At 36.5% G+C, this 20265-nt stretch overlaps 1 protein-coding gene across 1 annotated transcript in view; it reads left to right on the top strand.

Moving 5' to 3' along the window:
• LOC147646801 (uncharacterized) overlaps window positions 1–20265 on the top strand; it is a 442845-nt gene that overhangs the window by 206740 nt on the left and 215840 nt on the right. The gene's annotated exons all lie outside the window — the stretch shown is intronic.

The raw sequence follows: 20265 nt of genomic DNA on the forward strand, positions 1-20265 counted from the left end.
GGATGTTTGTGGAATTTGGTAGGGTTTTGAGAAGATTTAGGGAGTTTGCTGGGATGTTTCTGGAATTTCGTGGGATTTTGACTAGACTTGAAGAATTTTGAAAGATTTTTCTTCGATTCTGTGCAAATTGAGGGATATTTTGTAAGATGTTTCTGGAATTTGGTAGACTTTGAAGAGACATGAAGCATTTTAGAGTATTTTTCTTAGATTGTGTGGAAATTTGTGGAGATTTTGAGGGATGTTTCTGGAATTTGTTAGGGTTTTGAGAAGACTTAAGGAGTTTGTTGGAATGTTTGTGGAATTTTGTGGGATGTTTCTGGAATTTTGAAGGACATTGAGGATATATGAAGCATTTAGAAGTATTTTTCTTAGATTGTGTGGTAATTTGTGGAGATTTTGTGGGATATTTCTAGAATTTGAAAGACTGAGGAAACATGAAGAATTTTGAGGGTTTTTCTTAGTATGTGTGGAAATTTGTGAAGATTTTGTTGGATATTTCTGAAATTTGGTGGGGTTTTGAGAAAATTTTTCTGGAATTTGGTGGAATGTTTGTGGAATTTTGTGGAAATTTTTGTAGAATTTGTGTGATGTTTTTGGAATTTGGTGGGATTTTTGAGGGATTTTGTAGGATGTTTCTGGAATTTGGTAGACATTGAGGAGACGTGAAGGATTTTGAGGTATTTTCATAGATTGTGTGGTAATTTGTGGAGATTTTTGTGGGATGTTTCTGGAATTTGGTAAGGTTTTGTGAAAATGTAAAGAATTTTGTGGGAGGTTTCTGGATTGTTGTGCGATTTTTTTGAAATGTTTTGTAATGTTCTGGAATTTGGTGAGATTTTGAGGAGACTTGAAGAATTTTGAGGGATTTTTCTAGGATGTGTGGAAATTTGTAAATATTTCGTGCGATGTTTCTGGAATTTGAGGGAGTTTCGCAAAAATGTAAAGGATTTTGTGAGAGATTTTTGGAATTTGGTAGGGTTTTGAGAAGACTTAGGGAGTTTGTTGGGATGTTTGTGGAATTTTGTGGGATTTTTCTGGAATTTTGTGGAATGTTTGTGGAATTTGGTAGGGTTTTGAGAAGACTTAAGGAGTTTGTTGGGATGCTTGTGGAATTTGGTGGGATGTTTCTGGAATTTTGAAGGACTTTGAGAAGATTTAGGGAGTTTATTGGAATGTTTGTGGAATTTTGTGGGATGTTTCTGGAATTTGGTAGGGTTTTGAGAATATTTTTCTGGAATTTTGTGGGATGTTTGTGGAATTTTGTGGAAATTGGAAGAGTTTTTCTGGGATGATTCTGGAATTTGGTGGAGTTTTGCGAAATTGTAAAGAATTTTGTGGGAGGTTTCTGGAATGTTGTGCGATGTTTTTGAAATGTTGTGAAATGTTCTGGAATTTGGTGAGATTTTGAGGAGACTTGAAGAATTTTGAGGGATTTTTCTAGGATGTGTGGAAATTTGTGGAGATTTTTGTGGGATGTTTCTGGAATTTGTTAGGGTTTTGAGAAGACTCAGGGAGTTTGTTGGGATGTTTGTGGAATTTTGTGGGATGTTTCTGGAATTTTGAAGGACTTTGAGGAGACATGAAGAATTTTGAGGTATTTTTCTTAGATTGTGTGGTAAAGATTTTGTGGGATATTTCTGGAATTTGGTAGGGTTTTGATAAGACTTAGGGAGTTTTTTTGGGATGTTTGTGGAATTTAGTGGGATTTTTCTGGAATTTTGTGGAATGTTTGTGGAATTTTGTGGAAATTGGAAGAGTTTTTGTGGGATGATTCTGGAATTTGGTGGAGTTTTGCGAAATTGTAAAGAATTTTGTGGGAGGTTTCTGGAATGTTGTGCGATTTCTTTGAAATGTTGTGGAATGTTCTGGAATTTGGTGAGATTTTTGAGGAGACTTGAAGAATTTTGAGGGATTTTTCTAGGATGTGTGGAAATTTGTAAAGTTTTTGTGGGAAATTTCTGGAATTTGGTGGGGTTTTGAGAAGGTTTAAGGAGTTCGTTGGGACGTTCATGGAATTGTGTGGGATGTTTGTGGAATTTCGAAAGACTTTGGGGAGACATGAAGAATTTTGAGGTATTTTTCTTAGATTGTGTGGTAAAGATTTTGTGGGATATTTCTGGAATTTGGTAGGGTTTTGAGAAGACTTAGGGAGTTTCTTGGGATGTTTGTGGAATTTTTTGGGATGTTTCTGCAATTTTGTGCGATTTTGACCAGACTTGAAGAATTTTGAAAGAGTTTTCTTAGATCGTGTGCAAATTTGTGGAGATTTTGTGGGATGTTTCTGGAATTTGGTAGACATTGTAGAGACATGAAGCATTTTGAGGTATTTTTCTTAGATTGTGTGGAAATTGGTGGAGATTTTTGTGGGATGTTTCTGGAATTTGTTAGGGTTTTGAGAAGACTTAGGGAGTTTGTTGGGATGTTTGTGGAATTTTGTGGGATGTTTCTGGAATTTTTAAGGACTTTGAGGAGACATGAAGAATTTTGAGGTATTTTTCTTAGATTGTGTGGAAATTTGTGGAGATTTTGTGGGAGGTTTCTGGAATTGGGTAGGGTTTTGAGAAGGCATGAAGAATTTTTATGTATTTTTCTTAGATTTTTGGTAATTTGTAAAGATTTTGTGGGATATTTCTGGAATTTGGTAGGGTTTTGAGAAGACTTAGGGAGTTTGTTGGGATGTTTGTGGAATTTTGCGGGATTTTTCTGGAATTTGGTGGAATGTTTGTGGAATTTTGTGGAAATTGGAAAAGTGTTTGTGGGATGTTTCTGGAATTTGGTAGGGTTTTGAGAAGATTTAGGGAGTTTATTGGGATGTTTGTGGAATTTTGTGGGATGTTTCTGGAATTTGGTAGGGTTTTGAGAATATTTTTCTGGAATTTTGTGGGATGTTTGTGGAATTTTGTGGAAATTGGAAGAGTTTTTGTGGGATGATTCTGGAATTTGGTGGAGTTTTGTGAAAATGTAAAGAATTTTGTGGGAGGTTTCTGGAATGTTGTGCGATTTATTTGAAATATTGTGGAATGTTCTGGAATTTGGTGAGATTTTGAGGTGACTTGAAGAATTTTGAGGGATTTTTCTAGGATGTGTGGAAATTTGTAAAGTTTTTGTGGGAAATTTCTGGAATTTGGTGGGGGTTTGAGAAGGTTTAAGGAGTTCGTTGGGACGTTCATGGAATTGTGTGGGATGTTTATGGAATTTCGAAAGACTTTGAGGAGACATGAGGAATTTTGAGGTATTTTTCTTAGATTGTGTGGTAAAGATTTTGTGGGAGGTTTCTGGAATTGGGTAGGGTTTTGAGAAGGCATGAAGAATTTTGAGGGATTTTTCTTAGATTGTGTGGTAATTTGTAAAGATTTTGTGGGATATTTCTGGAATTTGGTAGGGTTTTGAGAAGACTTAGGGAGTTTGTTGGGATGTTTGTGAAATTTTGTGGGATTTTTCTGGAATTTGGTGGAATGTTTGTGGAATTTTGTGGAAATTGGAAAAGTTTTTGTGGGATGTTTCTGGAATTTGGTAGGGTTTTGAGAAGATTTAGGGAGTTTGTTGGGATGTTTGTGGAATTTTGGTGGATGTTTCTGGAATTTGGTAGGGTTTTGAGAATATTTTTCTGGAATTTTGTGGGATGTTTGTGGAATTTTGTGGAAATTGGAAGAGTTTTTGTGGGATGATTCTGGAATTTGGTGGAGTTTTGTGAAAATGTAAAGAATTTTGTGGGAGGTTTCTGGAATGTTGTGCGATTTCTTTGAAATGTTGTGGAATGTTCTGGAATTTGGTGAGATTTTGAGGAGACATGAAGAATTTTGAGGGATTTTTCTAGGATGTGTGGAAATTTGTGGGGATTTTTCTGGGATGTTTCTGGAATTTGGTAGGGTTTTGAGAAGACTTAGGGAATTTGTTGGGATGTTTGTGGAATTTTGTGGGATGTTTCTGGAATTTTGAAGGACTTTGAGGAGACATGAAGAATTTTGAGGTATTTTTCTTAGATTGTGTGGTAAAGATTTTGTGGGATATTTCTGGAATTTGGTAGGGTTTTGATAAGACTTAGGGTGTTTTTTTGAGATGTTTGTGGAATTTAGTGGGATTTTTCTGGAATTTGGTGGAATGTTTGTGGAATTTTGTGGAAATTGGAAGAGTTTTTGTGGGATGATTCTGGAATTTGGTGGAGTTTTGCGAAAATGTAAAGAATTTTGGGGGAGGTTTCTGGAATGTTGTGCGATTTCTTTGAAATGTTGTGGAATGTTCTGGAATTTGGTGAGATTTTGAGGAGACTTGAAGAATTTTGAGGGATTTTTCTAGGATGTGTGGAAATTTGTAAAGTTTTTGTGGGAAATTTCTGGAATTTGATGGGGTTTTGAGAAGGTTTAAGGAGTTCGTTGGGACGTTCATGGAATTGTGTGGGATGTTTGTGGAATTTCGAAAGACTTTGGGGAGACATGAAGAATTTTGAGGTATTTTTCTTAGATTGTGTGGTAAAGATTTTGTGGGATATTTCTGGAATTTGGTAGGGTTTTGATAAGACTTAGGGAGTTTTTTTTGGTTGTTTGTGGAATTTAGTGGGATTTTTCTGGAATTTTGTGGAATGTTTGTGGAATTTTGTGGAAATTGGAAGAGTTTTTGTGGGATGTTTCTGGAATTTGGTGGAGTTTTGTGAAAATGTAAAGAATTTTGTGGGAGGTTTCTGGAATGTTGTGCGATTTCTTTGAAATGTTGTGGAATGTTCTGGAATTTGGTGAGATTTTGAGAAGACTTGAAGAATTTTGAGGGATTTTTCTAAGATATGTGGAAATTTGTGGAGATTTTTCTGGGATGTTTCTGGAATTTGTTAGGGTTTTGAGAAGACTTAGAAAGTTTGTTGGAATGTTTGTGGAATTTTGTGGGATGTTTCTGGAATTTTTAAGGACTTTGAGGAGACATGAAGAATTTTGAGGTATTTTTCTTAGATTGTGTGGAAATTTGTGGAGATTTTGTGGGATGTTTCTGGAATTTGGTGGAGTTTTGTGAAAAAGTAAAGAATTTTCTGGGAGGTTTCTGGAATGTTGCGCGATGTTTTTGAAATGTTGTGGAATGTTCTGGAATTTGTTGAGATTTTGAGAAGACTTGAAGAATTTTGAGGTATTTTTCTTAGATTGTGTGGTAATTTGTGGAGATTTTGTGGGATGTTTCTGGAATTTGGTAGGGTTTTGAGAAGACTTTGGGAGTTTGTTGGGATGTTTGTGGAATTTTTTGGGATGTTTCTGGAATTTTGTGGGATTTTGACTAGACTTGAAGAATTTTGAAAGATTTTTTTTAGATCGCTTGCAAATTGGAGGAGATTTTGTGGGATGTTTCTGGAATTTGGTAGACTGAAGAGACGTGAAGCATTTTGAGGTTTTTTTCTTAGGTTGTGTGCAAAATGGAGGAGGTTTTGTGCAAAGTTTCTGGAATTTGGTAGGGTTTTGAGAAGATTTAGGGAGTTTGATGGGATGTATGTGGAATTTTGTGTGATTTTTCTGGAATTTGGTGGAATGTTTGTGGAATTTTGTGGGATTTTGACTAGACTTGAAGAATTTTGAAAGATTTTTCTTAGATTGCTTGCAAATTGGTGGAGGTTTAGTGGGAAGTTTCTGCAATTTGGTAGGGTTTTGTGAAAATGTAAACAATTTTGTATGAGGTTTCTGGAAGGTTGTGCGATTTTTTTGGAATGTTGTAGAATGTTCTGGAATTTGGTGAGATTTTAAAGAGACTTGAAGAATTTTGCGGGATTTTTCGATGATGTGTGGAAATTTTTAAAGTTTTTGACTTTGAGGAGACATGAAGCATTTTGAAGTATTTTTCTTAAATTGTGTGGAAATTTTTGGAGATTTTGTGGGATGTTTCTGGAATTTGGTGAGATTTTGAGGAGACATGAAGAATTTTGAGGGTTTTTTTTTGATTGTGTGGAAATTTGTCAAGATTTTGGGGGATACTTCTGGAATTTGGTAGGGTTTTGAGAAGATTTTTCTGGAATTTTGTGGGATGTTTGTGGAATTTTTGGAAATAGGAAGAGTTTTTGCGGGATGTTTCTAAAATTTGGAAGGGTTTTGAGAAGATTTAGGGAATTGTGTGGGAAGTTTGTGGAATTTCGAAAGACTTTGAGGAGACATGAAGAATTTTGAGGTATTTTGCTTATATTGTGTGGAAATTTGTGGAGATTTTGGGGGATGTTTCTGGAATTTGGTGGAGTTTTGCAAAAATGTAAAGAATTTTGTGGGAGGTTTCTGTAATGTTGTGCGATTTCTTTGTAATGTTGTGGAATGTTCTGGAATTTGGTGAGATTTTGAGGAGACTTGAAGAATTTTGAGGGAATTTTCTAGGATGTGTGGAAATTTGTTAAGTTTTTGTGGGAAATTTCTGGAATTTGGTGGGGTTTTGAGAAGGTTTAAGGAGTTCGTTGGGACGTTCATGGAATTGTGTGGGATGTTTATGGAATTTCGAAAGACTTTGAGGAGACATGAAGAATTTTGAGGTATTTTTCTTAGATTGTGTGGTAAAGATTTTGTGGGTTGTTTCTGGAATTTGTTAGGGTTTTGAGAAGACTTAGGGAGTTTGTTGGGATGTTTGTGGAATTTTTTGGGATGTTTCTGGAATTTTGTGGGATTTTGACCAGACTTGAAGAATTTTGAAAGAGTTTTCTTAGATCGTGTGCAAATTTGTGGAGATTTTGTGGGATGTTTGTGGAATTTGGTAGACATTGTAGAGACATGAAGCATTTTGAGGTATTTTTCTTAGATTGTATGGAAATTTGTGGGATGTTTCTGGAATTTGTTAGGGTTTTGAGAAGACTTAGGGAGTTTGTTGGGATCTTTGTGGAATTTTGTGGGATGTTTCTGGAATTTTGAAGGACTTTGAGGAGACAAGAAGAATTTTGAGGTATTTTTCTAAGATTGTGTGGAAATTTGTGGAGATTTTGTGGGATGTTTCTGGAATTTGTTAGACATTGTAGAGACATGAAGGATTTTGAGGTATTTTGCTTATATTGTGTGGAAATTTGTGGAGATTTTGTGGGTTGTTTCTGGAATTTGGTGGAGTTTTGTGAAAATGTAAAGAATTTTGTGGGAGGTTTCTGGAATGTTGTGTGATTTCTTTGAAATGTTGTGGAATGTTCTGGAATTTGGTGAGATTTTGAGGAGACTTGAAGAATTTTGAGGGATTTTTCTAGGATGTGTGGAAATTTGTAAAGTTTTTGTGGGAAGTTTCTGGAATTTGGTGGGGTTTTGAGAAGGTTTAAGGAGTTCGTAGGGACGTTCATGGAATTGTGTGGGATGTTTGTGGAATTTCGAATGACTTTGAGGGGACATGAAGAATTTTGAGGTATTTTTCTTAGATTGTGTGGAAATTTGTGGAGATTTTGTGGGATGTTTCTGGAATTTGGTAGGGTTTTGAGAAGACTTAGGGAGTTTGTTTGGATGTTTGTAGAATTTTGTGGAATTTTTCTGGAATTTTGTGGAATGTTTGTGGAATTTTGTGGAAATTGGAAAATTTTTTGTGGGATCTTTCTGGAATTTGGTAGGGTTTTGAGAAGATTTAAGGAGTTTGTTGGGATGTTTGTGGAATTTTGTGGGATGTTTCTGGAATTTGGTAGGGTTTTGAGAATATTTTTCTGGAATTTTGTGGGATGTTTGTGGAATTTTGTGGAAATTGGAAGAGTTTTTGTGGGATGATTCTGGAATTTGGTGGAGTTTTGCGAAAATGTAAAGAATTTTGGGGGAGGTTTCTGGAATGTTGTGTGATTTCTTCGAAATGTTGTGGAATGTTCTGGAATTTGGTGAGATTTTGAGGAGACTTGAAGAATTTTGAGGGAATTTTCTAGGATGTGTGAAAATTTGTAAAGGTTTTGTGGGGTGTTTCTGGAATTTGAGAAAGTTTTGCAAAAATGTAAAGAATTTTGTGGGATGTTTCTGGAATTTGGTAGGGTTTTAAGAAGAAATTAAGAATTTTGAGGTATTTTCCTTAGATTGTGTGGAAATTTGTGGAGATTTTGTGGGATGTTTCTGAAATTTGGTAGGGTTTTGAGAGGACTTAGGGAGTTTGTTTGGATGTTTGTAGAATTTTGTGGGATTTTTCTGGAATTTGGTGGAATGTTTGTGGAATTTTGTGGTAATTGGAAAAGTGTTTGTGGGATGTTTCTGGAATTTGGTAGGGTTTTGAGAAGACTTAGGGAGTATGTTGGGATGTTTGTGGAATTTTGTGGGATTTTTCTGGAATTTTGTGGAATGTTTGTGGAATTTTGTGGAAATTGGAAAATTGTTTGTGGGATCTTTCTGGAATTTGGTAGGGTTTTGAGAAGATTTAGGGAGTTTGTTGGGATGTTTGTGGAATTTTGTGGGATGTTTCTGGAATTTGGTAGGGTTTTGAGAATATTTTTCTGGAATTTTGTGGGATGTTTGTGGAATTTTGTGGAAATTGGAAGAGTTTTTGTGGGATGATTCTGGAATTTGGTGGAGTTTTGCGAAAATGTAAAGAATTTTGGGGGAGGTTTCTGGAATGTTGTGTGATTTCTTTGAAATGTTGTGGAATGTTCTGGAATTTTGTGCGATTTTGAGGAGACTTGAAGAATTTTGAAAGAGTTTTCTTAGATCGTGTGCAAATTTGTGGAGATTTTGTGGGATGTTTGTGGAATTTGGTAGACATTGTAGAGACATGAAGCATTTTGAGGTATTTTTCTTACATTGTGTGGAAATTTGTGGGATGTTTCTGGAATTTGTTAGGGTTTTGAGAAGACTTAGGGAGTTTGTTGGGATGTTTGTGGAATTTTGTGGGATGTTTCTGGAATTTTGTAGGACTTTGAGGAGACATGAAGAATTTTGAGGTATTTTTCTAAGATTGTGTGCAAATTTGTGGAGATTTTGTGGGATGTTTCTGGAATTTGTTAGACATTGTAGAGACATGAAGCATTTTGAGGTATTTTTCTTAGATTGTGTGGTAATTTGTAAAGATTTTGTGGGTTGTTTCTGGAATTTGGTGGAGTTTTGTGAAAAAGTAAAGAATTTTGTGGGAGGTTTCTGGAATGTTGTGCGATTTCTTTGAAATGTTTTGGAATGTTCTGGAATTTGTTGAGATTTTGAGAAGACTTGAAGAATTTTGAGGTATTTTTCTAGGATGTGTGGAAATTTGTAAAGATTTTTTGGGGTGTTTTTGGAATTTGAGAAAGTTTTGCAAAAATGTAAAGGATTTTGTGGGATGTTTCTGGAATTTGGTAGGGTTTTGAGAAGACATGAAGAATTTTGAGGTATTTTTTTTAGATTGTGTGGAAATTTGTGGAGATTTTGTGGGATGTTTCTGGAATTTGGTAGGGTTTTGAGAAGACTTAGGGAGTTTGGATGTTTGTGGAATTTTGTGGGATTTTTCTAGAATTTGGTGGAATGCTTGTGGAATTTTGTGGAAATTGGAAAAGTTTCTGTGGGATGTTTCTGGAATTTGGTAGGGTTTTGAGAAGATTTAGGGAGTTTGTTGGGATGTTTGTGGAATTTTGTGGGATGTTTCTGGAATTTGGTGGAATGCTTGTGGAATTTTGTGGAAATTGGAAAAGTTTTTGTGGGATGTTTCTGGAATTTGGTAGGGTTTTGAGAAGATTTAAGGAGTTTATTGGGATGTTTGTGGAATTTTGTGGGATGTTTCTGGAATTTGGTAGGGTTTTGAGAATATTTTTCTGGAATTTTGTGGGATGTTTGTGGAATTTTGTGGAAATTGGAAGAGTTTTTGTGGGATGATTCTGGAATTTGGTGGAGTTTTGCGAAAATGTAAAGAATTTTGTGGGAGGTTTCTGGAATGTTGTGCGATTTCTTTGAAATGTTGTGGAATGTTCTGGAATTTGGTGAGATTTTGAGGAGACTTGAAGAATTTTGAGGGATTTTTCTAGGATGTGTGGTAATTTGTGGAGATTTTGTGGGATGTTTCTGGAATTTGGTAGGGTTTTGAGAAGACTTTGGGAGTTTGTTGGGATGTTTGTGGAATTTTTTGGGGTGTTTCTGGAATTTTGTGGGATTTTGACTAGACTTGAAGAATTTTGAAAGATTTTTTTTAGATCGCTTTCAAATTGGAGGAGATTTTGTGGGATGTTTCTGGAATTTGGTAGACTGAAGAGACGTGAAGCATTTTGAGGTATTTTTCTTAGATTGTGTGCAAAATGGAGGAGGTTTTGTGCAAAGTTTCTGGAATTTGGTAGGGTTTTGAGAAGATTTAGGGAGTCTGATGGGATGTATGTGGAATTTTGTGTGATTTATCTGGAATTTGGTGGGATGTTTCTGGAATTTTGTGGGATTTTGACTAGACTTCAAGAATTTTGAAAGATTTTTCTTAGATTGCTTTCAAATTGGTGGAGGTTTAGTGGGAAGTTTCTGCAATTTGGTAGGGTTTTGTGAAAATGTAAACAATTTTGTATGAGGTTTCTGGAAGGTTGTGCGATTTTTTTGGAATATTGTAGAATGTTCTGGAATTTGGTAAGATTTTAAAGAGACTTGAAGAATTTTGCGGGATTTTTCGATGATGTGTGGAAATTTTTAAAGTTTTTGACTTTGAGGAGACATGAAGCATTTTGAAGTATTTTTCTTAAATTGTGTGGAAATTTTTGGAGATTTTGTGGGATGTTTCTGGAATTTGGTGAGATTTTGAGGAGACATGAAGAATTTTGAGGGTTTTTTTTAGATTGTATGGAATTTTGTCAAGATTTTGTGGGATATTTCTGGAATTTGGTAGGGTTTTGAGAAGATTTTTCTGGAATTTTGTGGGATGTTTGTGGAATTTTTGGAAATAGGAAGAGTTTTTGCGGGATGTTTCTAAAATTTGGAAGGGTTTTGAGAAGATTTAGGGAATTGTGTGGGAAGTTTGTGGAATTTCGAAAGACTTTGAGGAGACATGAAGAATTTTGAGGTATTTTGCTTATATTGTGTGGAAATTTGTGGAGATTTTGTGGGATGTTTCTGGAATTTGGTGGAGTTTTGCAAAAATGTAAAGAATTTTGGGGGAGGTTTCTGGAATGTTGTGTGATTTCTTTGAAATGTTGTGGAATGTTCTGGAATTTTGTGCGATTTTGAGGAGACTTGAAGAATTTTGAAAGAGTTTTCTTAGATCGTGTGCAAATTTGTGGAGATTTTGTGGGATGTTTGTGGAATTTGGTAGACATTGTAGAGACATGAAGCATTTTGAGGTATTTTTCTTACATTGTGTGGAAATTTGTGGGATGTTTCTGGAATTTGTTAGGGTTTTGAGAAGACTTAGGGAGTTTGTTGGGATGTTTGTGGAATTTTGTGGGATGTTTCTGGAATTTTGTAGGACTTTGAGGAGACATGAAGAATTTTGAGGTATTTTTCTAAGATTGTGTGCAAATTTGTGGAGATTTTGTGGGATGTTTCTGGAATTTGTTAGACATTGTAGAGACATGAAGCATTTTGAGGTATTTTTCTTAGATTGTGTGGTAATTTGTAAAGATTTTGTGGGTTGTTTCTGGAATTTGGTGGAGTTTTGTGAAAAAGTAAAGAATTTTGTGGGAGGTTTCTGGAATGTTGTGCGATTTCTTTGAAATGTTTTGGAATGTTCTGGAATTTGTTGAGATTTTGAGAAGACTTGAAGAATTTTGAGGTATTTTTCTAGGATGTGTGGAAATTTGTAAAGATTTTTTGGGGTGTTTTTGGAATTTGAGAAAGTTTTGCAAAAATGTAAAGGATTTTGTGGGATGTTTCTGGAATTTGGTAGGGTTTTGAGAAGACATGAAGAATTTTGAGGTATTTTTTTTAGATTGTGTGGAAATTTGTGGAGATTTTGTGGGATGTTTCTGGAATTTGGTAGGGTTTTGAGAAGACTTAGGGAGTTTGGATGTTTGTGGAATTTTGTGGGATTTTTCTAGAATTTGGTGGAATGCTTGTGGAATTTTGTGGAAATTGGAAAAGTTTCTGTGGGATGTTTCTGGAATTTGGTAGGGTTTTGAGAAGATTTAGGGAGTTTGTTGGGATGTTTGTGGAATTTTGTGGGATGTTTCTGGAATTTGGTGGAATGCTTGTGGAATTTTGTGGAAATTGGAAAAGTTTTTGTGGGATGTTTCTGGAATTTGGTAGGGTTTTGAGAAGATTTAAGGAGTTTATTGGGATGTTTGTGGAATTTTGTGGGATGTTTCTGGAATTTGGTAGGGTTTTGAGAATATTTTTCTGGAATTTTGTGGGATGTTTGTGGAATTTTGTGGAAATTGGAAGAGTTTTTGTGGGATGATTCTGGAATTTGGTGGAGTTTTGCGAAAATGTAAAGAATTTTGTGGGAGGTTTCTGGAATGTTGTGCGATTTCTTTGAAATGTTGTGGAATGTTCTGGAATTTGGTGAGATTTTGAGGAGACTTGAAGAATTTTGAGGGATTTTTCTAGGATGTGTGGTAATTTGTGGAGATTTTGTGGGATGTTTCTGGAATTTGGTAGGGTTTTGAGAAGACTTTGGGAGTTTGTTGGGATGTTTGTGGAATTTTTTGGGGTGTTTCTGGAATTTTGTGGGATTTTGACTAGACTTGAAGAATTTTGAAAGATTTTTTTTAGATCGCTTTCAAATTGGAGGAGATTTTGTGGGATGTTTCTGGAATTTGGTAGACTGAAGAGACGTGAAGCATTTTGAGGTATTTTTCTTAGATTGTGTGCAAAATGGAGGAGGTTTTGTGCAAAGTTTCTGGAATTTGGTAGGGTTTTGAGAAGATTTAGGGAGTCTGATGGGATGTATGTGGAATTTTGTGTGATTTATCTGGAATTTGGTGGGATGTTTCTGGAATTTTGTGGGATTTTGACTAGACTTCAAGAATTTTGAAAGATTTTTCTTAGATTGCTTTCAAATTGGTGGAGGTTTAGTGGGAAGTTTCTGCAATTTGGTAGGGTTTTGTGAAAATGTAAACAATTTTGTATGAGGTTTCTGGAAGGTTGTGCGATTTTTTTGGAATATTGTAGAATGTTCTGGAATTTGGTAAGATTTTAAAGAGACTTGAAGAATTTTGCGGGATTTTTCGATGATGTGTGGAAATTTTTAAAGTTTTTGACTTTGAGGAGACATGAAGCATTTTGAAGTATTTTTCTTAAATTGTGTGGAAATTTTTGGAGATTTTGTGGGATGTTTCTGGAATTTGGTGAGATTTTGAGGAGACATGAAGAATTTTGAGGGTTTTTTTTAGATTGTATGGAATTTTGTCAAGATTTTGTGGGATATTTCTGGAATTTGGTAGGGTTTTGAGAAGATTTTTCTGGAATTTTGTGGGATGTTTGTGGAATTTTTGGAAATAGGAAGAGTTTTTGCGGGATGTTTCTAAAATTTGGAAGGGTTTTGAGAAGATTTAGGGAATTGTGTGGGAAGTTTGTGGAATTTCGAAAGACTTTGAGGAGACATGAAGAATTTTGAGGTATTTTGCTTATATTGTGTGGAAATTTGTGGAGATTTTGTGGGATGTTTCTGGAATTTGGTGGAGTTTTGCAAAAATGTAAAGAATTTTGGGGGAGGTTTCTGGAATGTTGTGTGATTTCTTTGAAATGTTGTGGAATGTTCTGGAATTTGGTGAGATTTTGAGGAGACTTGAAGAATTTTGAGGGATTTTTCTAGGATGTGTGGAAATTTGTAAAGTTTTTGTGGGAAGTTTCTGGAATTTGGTGGGGTTTTGAGAAGGTTTAAGGAGTTCGTTGGGACGTTCATGGAATTGTGTGGGATGTTTGTGGAATTTCGAATGACTTTGAGGGGACATGAAGAATTTTGAGGTATTTTGCTTATATTGTGTGGAAATTTGTGGAGATTTTGTGGGTTGTTTCTGGAATTTGGTGGAGTTTTGTGAAAATGTAAAGAATTTTGTGGGAGGTTTCTGGAATGTTGTGCGATTTCTTTGTAATGTTGTGGAATGTTCTGGAATTTAGTGAGATTTTGAGGAGACTTGAAGAATTTTGAGGGAATTTTCTAGGATGTGTGGAAATTTGTAAAGTTTTTGTGGGAAATTTCTGGAATTTGGTGGGGTTTTGAGAAGGTTTAAGGAGTTCGTTGGGACGTTCATGGAATTGTGTGGGATGTTTATGGAATTTCGAAAGACTTTGAGCAGACATGAAGAATTTTGAGGTATTTTTCTTAGATTGTGTGGTAAAGATTTTGTGGGATATTTCTGGAATTTGTTAGGGTTTTGAGAAGACTTAGGGAGTTTGTTGGGATGTTTGTGGAATTTTTTGGGATGTTTCTGGAATTTTGTGGGATTTTGACCAGACTTGAAGAATTTTGAAAGAGTTTTCTTAGATCGTGTGCAAATTTGTGGAGATTTTGTGGGATGTTTGTGGAATTTGGTAGACATTGTAGAGACATGAAGCATTTTGAGGTATTTTTCTTACATTGTGTGGAAATTTGTGGGATGTTTCTGGAATTTGTTAGGGTTTTGAGAAGACTTAGGGAGTTTGTTGGGATGTTTGTGGAATTTTGTGGGATGTTTCTGGAATTTTGAAGGACTTTGAGGAGACATGAAGAATTTTGAGGTATTTTTCTAAGATTGTGTGCAAATTTGTGGAGATTTTGTGGGATGTTTCTGGAATTTGTTAGACATTGTAGAGACATGAAGCATTTTGAGGTATTTTTCTTAGATTGTGTGGTAATTTGTAAAGATTTTGTGGGATGTTTCTGGAATTTGGTGGAGTTTTGTGAAAAAGTAAAGAATTTTGTGGGAGGTTTCTGGAATGTTGTGCGATTTCTTTGAAATGTTTTGGAATGTTCTGGAATTTGTTGAGATTTTGAGAAGACTTGAAGAATTTTGAGGTATTTTTCTTAGATTGTGTGGAAATTGGAAAAGTTTTTGTGGGAAGTTTCTGGAATTTGGTAGGGTTTTGAGAAGACTTAGGGAGTTTGTTGGGATATTTGTGTAATTTTGAGGGATTTTTCTGGAATTTGTTGGAATGCTTGTGGAATTTTGTGGAAATTGGAAAAGTTTTTGTGGGATGTTTCTGGAATTTGGTATGGTTTTGAGAAGATTTAGGGAGTTTGTTTGGATGTTTGTGGGATTTTTGAGGGATTTTGAGTAGAATTGAAGAATTTTGAGTTTTCTTAGATTGTGTGCAAATTTGTGGAGATTTTGTGGGATGTCTCTGGAATTTGAAAGACTTTGAGGAGACATGAAGAATTTTGAGGTTTTTTTTTAGATTGTGTGGAAATTTGTCAAGATTTTGTGGGATATTTATGGAATTTGGTAGGGTTTTGAGAAGATTTTTCCTGGAATTTTGTGGGATGTTTGTGGAATTTTGTGGGAAGTGGAAGAGATTTTGTGGGATGTTTCTGGAATTTGCTAGAGTTTAGAGAAGATTTAGGGAGTGTGTTGGAATGTTTGTGGAATTCCGTGGATTGTTTTTGGAATTTGGTGGGAATTTTGAGGTATTTAGCAGGATTTTTCTGGAATTTGGTAGGGTTTTGAAAAGATTTTTCTGGAATTTTGTGGGATGTTTGTGGAATTTTGTGGAAATTGGAAGAGATTTTATGGGATTTTTGTGAAATTTGGTAGGGTTTTGAGATGATTTAGGGAATTGTGTGGGATGTTTGTGGAATTTCGAAAGACTTTGAGGAGACATGAAGAATTTTGAAGTATTTTTCTTAGATTGTGTGGAAATTTGTGGAGATTTTGTGGGATGTTTCTGGAATTTGATGGAGTTTTGCGAAAATGTAATGAATTTTGTGGGAGCTTTCTGGAATGTGCGATTTCTTTGAAATGTTGTGGAATGTTCTGGAATTTAGTGAGATTTTGAGGAGACGTGAAGAATTTTGAGGGAATTTTCTAGGATGTGTGGAAATTTGTAAAGATTTTGTGGGAAGTTTCTGGAATTTGGTGGGGTTTTGAGAAGATTTTTCTAGAATTTTGTGAGATGTTTCTGGAATTTGGTAGGGTTTTGAGAAGACTTAGGGAGTTTGTTGGGATGTTTCGGGATTTTTGAGGGATTTTGGCTAGAATTGAAGAATTTTGAGTTTTCTTTGATTGTGTGCAAATTTGTGGAGATTTTGTGGGATGTTTCTGTAATTTGAAAGACTTTGAGGAGACATGAAGAATTTTGAGGGGTTTTTTTAGATTGTGTGGAAATTTGTCAAGATTTTGTGGGATATTTCTGGAATTTGGTAGAGTTTTGAAAAGATTTTTCTGGATATTTCTGGGATGTTTGCGGAATTTTTGGAAATTTGTGGAGATTTTGTGGGATGTTACTGGTATTTGGTAGGGCTTTGAGAAGATTTAGGGAATTGTGTGGGATGTTTGTGGAATTTCGAAAGACTTTGAGGAGACATGAAGGATTTTGAGGTATTTTTCTTAGATTGTGTGGTAATTTGTGGAGATTTTTGTGGGATGTTTCTGGAATTTGGTAGGGTTTTGAGAAGATTTAGTGAGTTTGTTTGGATGTTTGTGGAATTCTGTGGGGTGTTTTTGGAATCTTGAAATTTTTGTGGAATTTTGTGGGATGTTTCTGGAATTTGGTGGAGTTTTGTGAAAATGTAAAGAATTTTGTGGGAGGTTTCTGCTGGAATGTTGTGCGATTTTTTTGGAATGTTGTGGAATGTTCTGGAATTAGGTGAGATTTTGAGGAGACTTGAAGAATTTTGAGGGATTTTTATAGGATGTGTGGAAATTCGTAATGTTTTTGTGGGATGTTTCTGGAATTTAGTGGGGTTTTGAGAAGATTTAGGGATTTTGTTGGGATGTTTCTGGAATTTTGTGGGATTTTTATAGAATTGAATCATTTTGAAAGATTTTTCATAGTTTGTGTGCAAATTTGTGGAGATTTTGTGGAATGTTTATGGAATTTGAAAGACTTTGAAGAGATGTCGTGGTTTTAAACGAATAACTGAGAAAATTACTTATTTCTTGCTGTGAGATATGGCTTAGAACAGGAGCAAAACAGGCCTAAAACTTAAAAGGAAAAAGGAAAGTTTATTGACAAACTACAATAATAAGAACACCAGAATAAACTTCCAGAAAACCTTTTCATCCCCTATCTACTCACTATTTCCTTGTTCACATGACAACAGAGACAAAAACTTTGGAACTTTGATGGTTAAAACAGTCCCAATTCTTGCTACAGTCTTTTCACCAGTCTTTGTAGAGAAACAGATGTTTCTTCCTGTTACTTTATGGAGTTTCTCAGAAGAAAACTATTTTTGTTATAGTTTTCCTTGCCCTAATGTTAGCTGCCCAGAGCTGCTATTATTAGAGCCCGCTCCTCCCATTTTCACATCACTCTGAGGTTTGTATGGGCCATGAGTCTACGGGTAGCATTTTTAAGGATAAGTTATTCAAACGCAAAAAGTCTTCTTCATCTGTTCTGTGAGCTTCACTAGAAAACAGTTTTCTCATTGCCTCTCAAGGCTTCAAATCTCGCAGCACTTCACTATACCACAATTACTCTACTTTTTACTCAAATTTACACTTTGAACACTTTATTCCTCTCTAGATTCTGTATCATGAATTAAAGGAGTTCTTTTCAGAACTGTCCATCTCCAGAGTTTTAACAGAAAGATATTTCAGCTTAATTAAAGCATCTTCTTAATTCTCTACCTTTTCTGAAGCTTCTTTTCTTTCCTGTCAGTGGTAGTTTATAAAGTCTCTTTTCATGTTGATCACTCTCTCTCTCTCTCTCTGGATGAATCCGCAAGTCTCATCTGGGTAATGAAAGAGTTAAAATCTTGCCCAGGCTTTTGTAGGTGGTTCGGTGATCTCTGCCGAACAGGAGCTGGAGCCGTCTGTGATGGAAAGTTCCTCATGGCTGCTCTGGAGAGTGTAGTCGCCGCTCCAGCCCGCTGCAAGTCCAGGGCCTCTCTCTTTCTTCACTCGGCATTTTCCAGTGAATTTAGTTACAGCAAAACCTGCAGCTGAGCCAGAGATCAGCTTGGCCCGGCGTGGGCCCGAGGAAAAACTTCCGCAGGCCCCCCGCCATCTGCCGGCCGGGACACGCGGCTGGCCCCGGCCCCGGCCCCGCCCGGCCGCATGGCCTGGGCAGGGAACGGGAGGCCTGGAGCTCTGCCACCCTTCACAGCCAGGAAACAAAGAGAACCAAGAGAGCCCTGGTTTTACACTTTAAGGTAGGGTTCACAAGTTGATCCCACTTTTCAATGGCGTAAACTGCTGTCAATTCTCAGCAATGACCGATAATTGCTCAGGAGAAAAGACTCCAGGCAGTTCCCAGCAACTCCAACTCCCTTAAAGGTAAAGTTAACTCCATGACAATATGATTATATTGTTTTAATTAAAGGTTTCAAGCTAGGACAGCAGTGCTCCCCACAATTTTTCATCAGTTAGTTCTTTTTGAGGCTAAATTTGATTAATGAGAGGGGTTTCCCTCTCCACTGTTTTTTTGGTGAGTAAGCATTCTTTGAATTTTTAACCCATTCCTCTCTTCGGGTCACTGGCAAGAGATGGATCTCATTCCTTTCTTCATCTAATTGTTTTTGCAAAATTTCAACTAGGTTTTGAAAGGAGATGTCATGGTTTTAAACCAGTAACTAAAAAATTACTTATTTCTTGCTGTGAGATATGGATTAGAGCAAGAGCAAAACAGGCTTAAAACTTAAAAAGGGATAAAGAAAGTTTATTAACAAAACTACAAGAATAAGAACACCAGAATAAACTTCCAGAAAACTCTTCTATCTCTCACTACTTGACCATTTCTTTGTATACATGACACCATAGAGACAAAAATAATTTTGAACTTTGTTGGTTAAAAACAGTCCCAATTCTTGCTACAGTCTTTTCATCAGTCTTTGTAGAGAAACAGAAGTCTCTTTCTGCTAACCTATGGAGTTTCTCACAAGAAAACTGTTTCTATTACAGTTCTCTGTTGCTCTGATGCCAGCTGCCCGGAAATCTGTCATCAGTTCTTCTCCTCTCATTTCACATCACTCTGAGGTGTGTATGGGCCATGAGTCTAGGGATGTCATTTTAAGGATGAGTCATTCAAAGGCAAAAGTCTTCTTCATCTGTCTCTGTGAGCTTTCCTAGAAAACAGTTTTCTCATTGCCCCCAAGGCTTCAAAATCTTCGCTTTACTCAGTTCCAGCAACTCACTGTATCACAATTACTCTCTCTTTTGCTCAAAAATCCACACTTTGAACACTCCAAGCTTCCCAATACTCTGTCATGAATTAAAGGAGTCTTTTTAAGCTACTATTGTCCATCTCCATAGCTTTAACAGAAAGGTATTTCAGCTTGTAAAGCATCTCCTTATTCTCTCTTCCCCATTTAAAACTTAACTCTTTTCCTCACTGGTTTTAGTGGTTTTATGATGTCTTCTTCATGTTGATTGTCTCTCTCTTTCTCTGTCTTTCTGGGAAAAAGGAGTAATCTGTACGTTTTATTCAGGTAGTAAAAGAATTAAAAGCTTTAGAAAAGCTGCAAGAGTTCATGGTGTCAGGTTTCAGTCCAGCAGCAGAAACTGAAAACTAAACCAGGTTGGCCGGCTCTGCTTTCTTTTCCTCCGCGCCCCCCCCGCCCCCGTCCCCCCCCCTTCGTCCTCTGCGGCCTTGTCCGGCTTGGCGGGGGAGGGGGCAGGGGAGAAGGAGGAGGCCACGACAGAGCCTTGTTACCTTTTCAGAAGCCGGAAACAAAAGAGCGGACCAGAGTGCTCTGACTTTACATATTAGGGCGGTGTTCACAGTTTGAATTCACTTTTTAATGGTCAAAACTGCTGTCAGTTCTTAAAAATGACTGATAATTGGTCAGGAGGAAAGTCTCCCATCAGCCACCAGCACCTTCAACTTCCTTAGCTCCTAAAATCACTATAAAGGTAAAGCCACCCCATGACATCAATTAAAGACAGGAATGGCAGCGTGGTGGGGAAAAAGGGTTTCTGGAAGTTCTATTCTGCATTCTTAACCTTGTAGTTTGGTTAATAAACTTACTCATTCCTTTAAGTTTTAAGCTTCTTTTGCCCTTCTCATCACCCACATCTCACAGCAAGAAATGAGTAAGTTTTACAGTGATTTTCTAACTAATGCTTTAAAACCACGACAGGCGTAACAGAGAGTGGAACACTGGGGCTGTGCCTGCTGTGGTGTCACAGAGAGGAGAACACTGGGGCTGTCCCTGCTGTCGTGTCACAGAGAGGGGGAAATTGGGACAGTCACAGCAGTGGTGTCACAAAGAGGAGGACATGGTAGCTATCACTGCTGTGGTGTCACAGAGAGGAGAACACTGGGGCTGTCCCTGCTGTGGTGTCACAGAGAGGGGAACACTGGGGCTGTCACTTGTGCTAGTGTGTGTTAGATTGACATTTATGAAAAAAAGAGAAACAGCTAAGGA

Source organism: Cyanistes caeruleus, unplaced genomic scaffold (assembly GCF_971803275.1).
Source record: "Cyanistes caeruleus unplaced genomic scaffold, bCyaCae1.hap1.1 HAP1_SCAFFOLD_78, whole genome shotgun sequence".
Lineage (NCBI taxonomy): Eukaryota > Metazoa > Chordata > Aves > Passeriformes > Paridae > Cyanistes > Cyanistes caeruleus.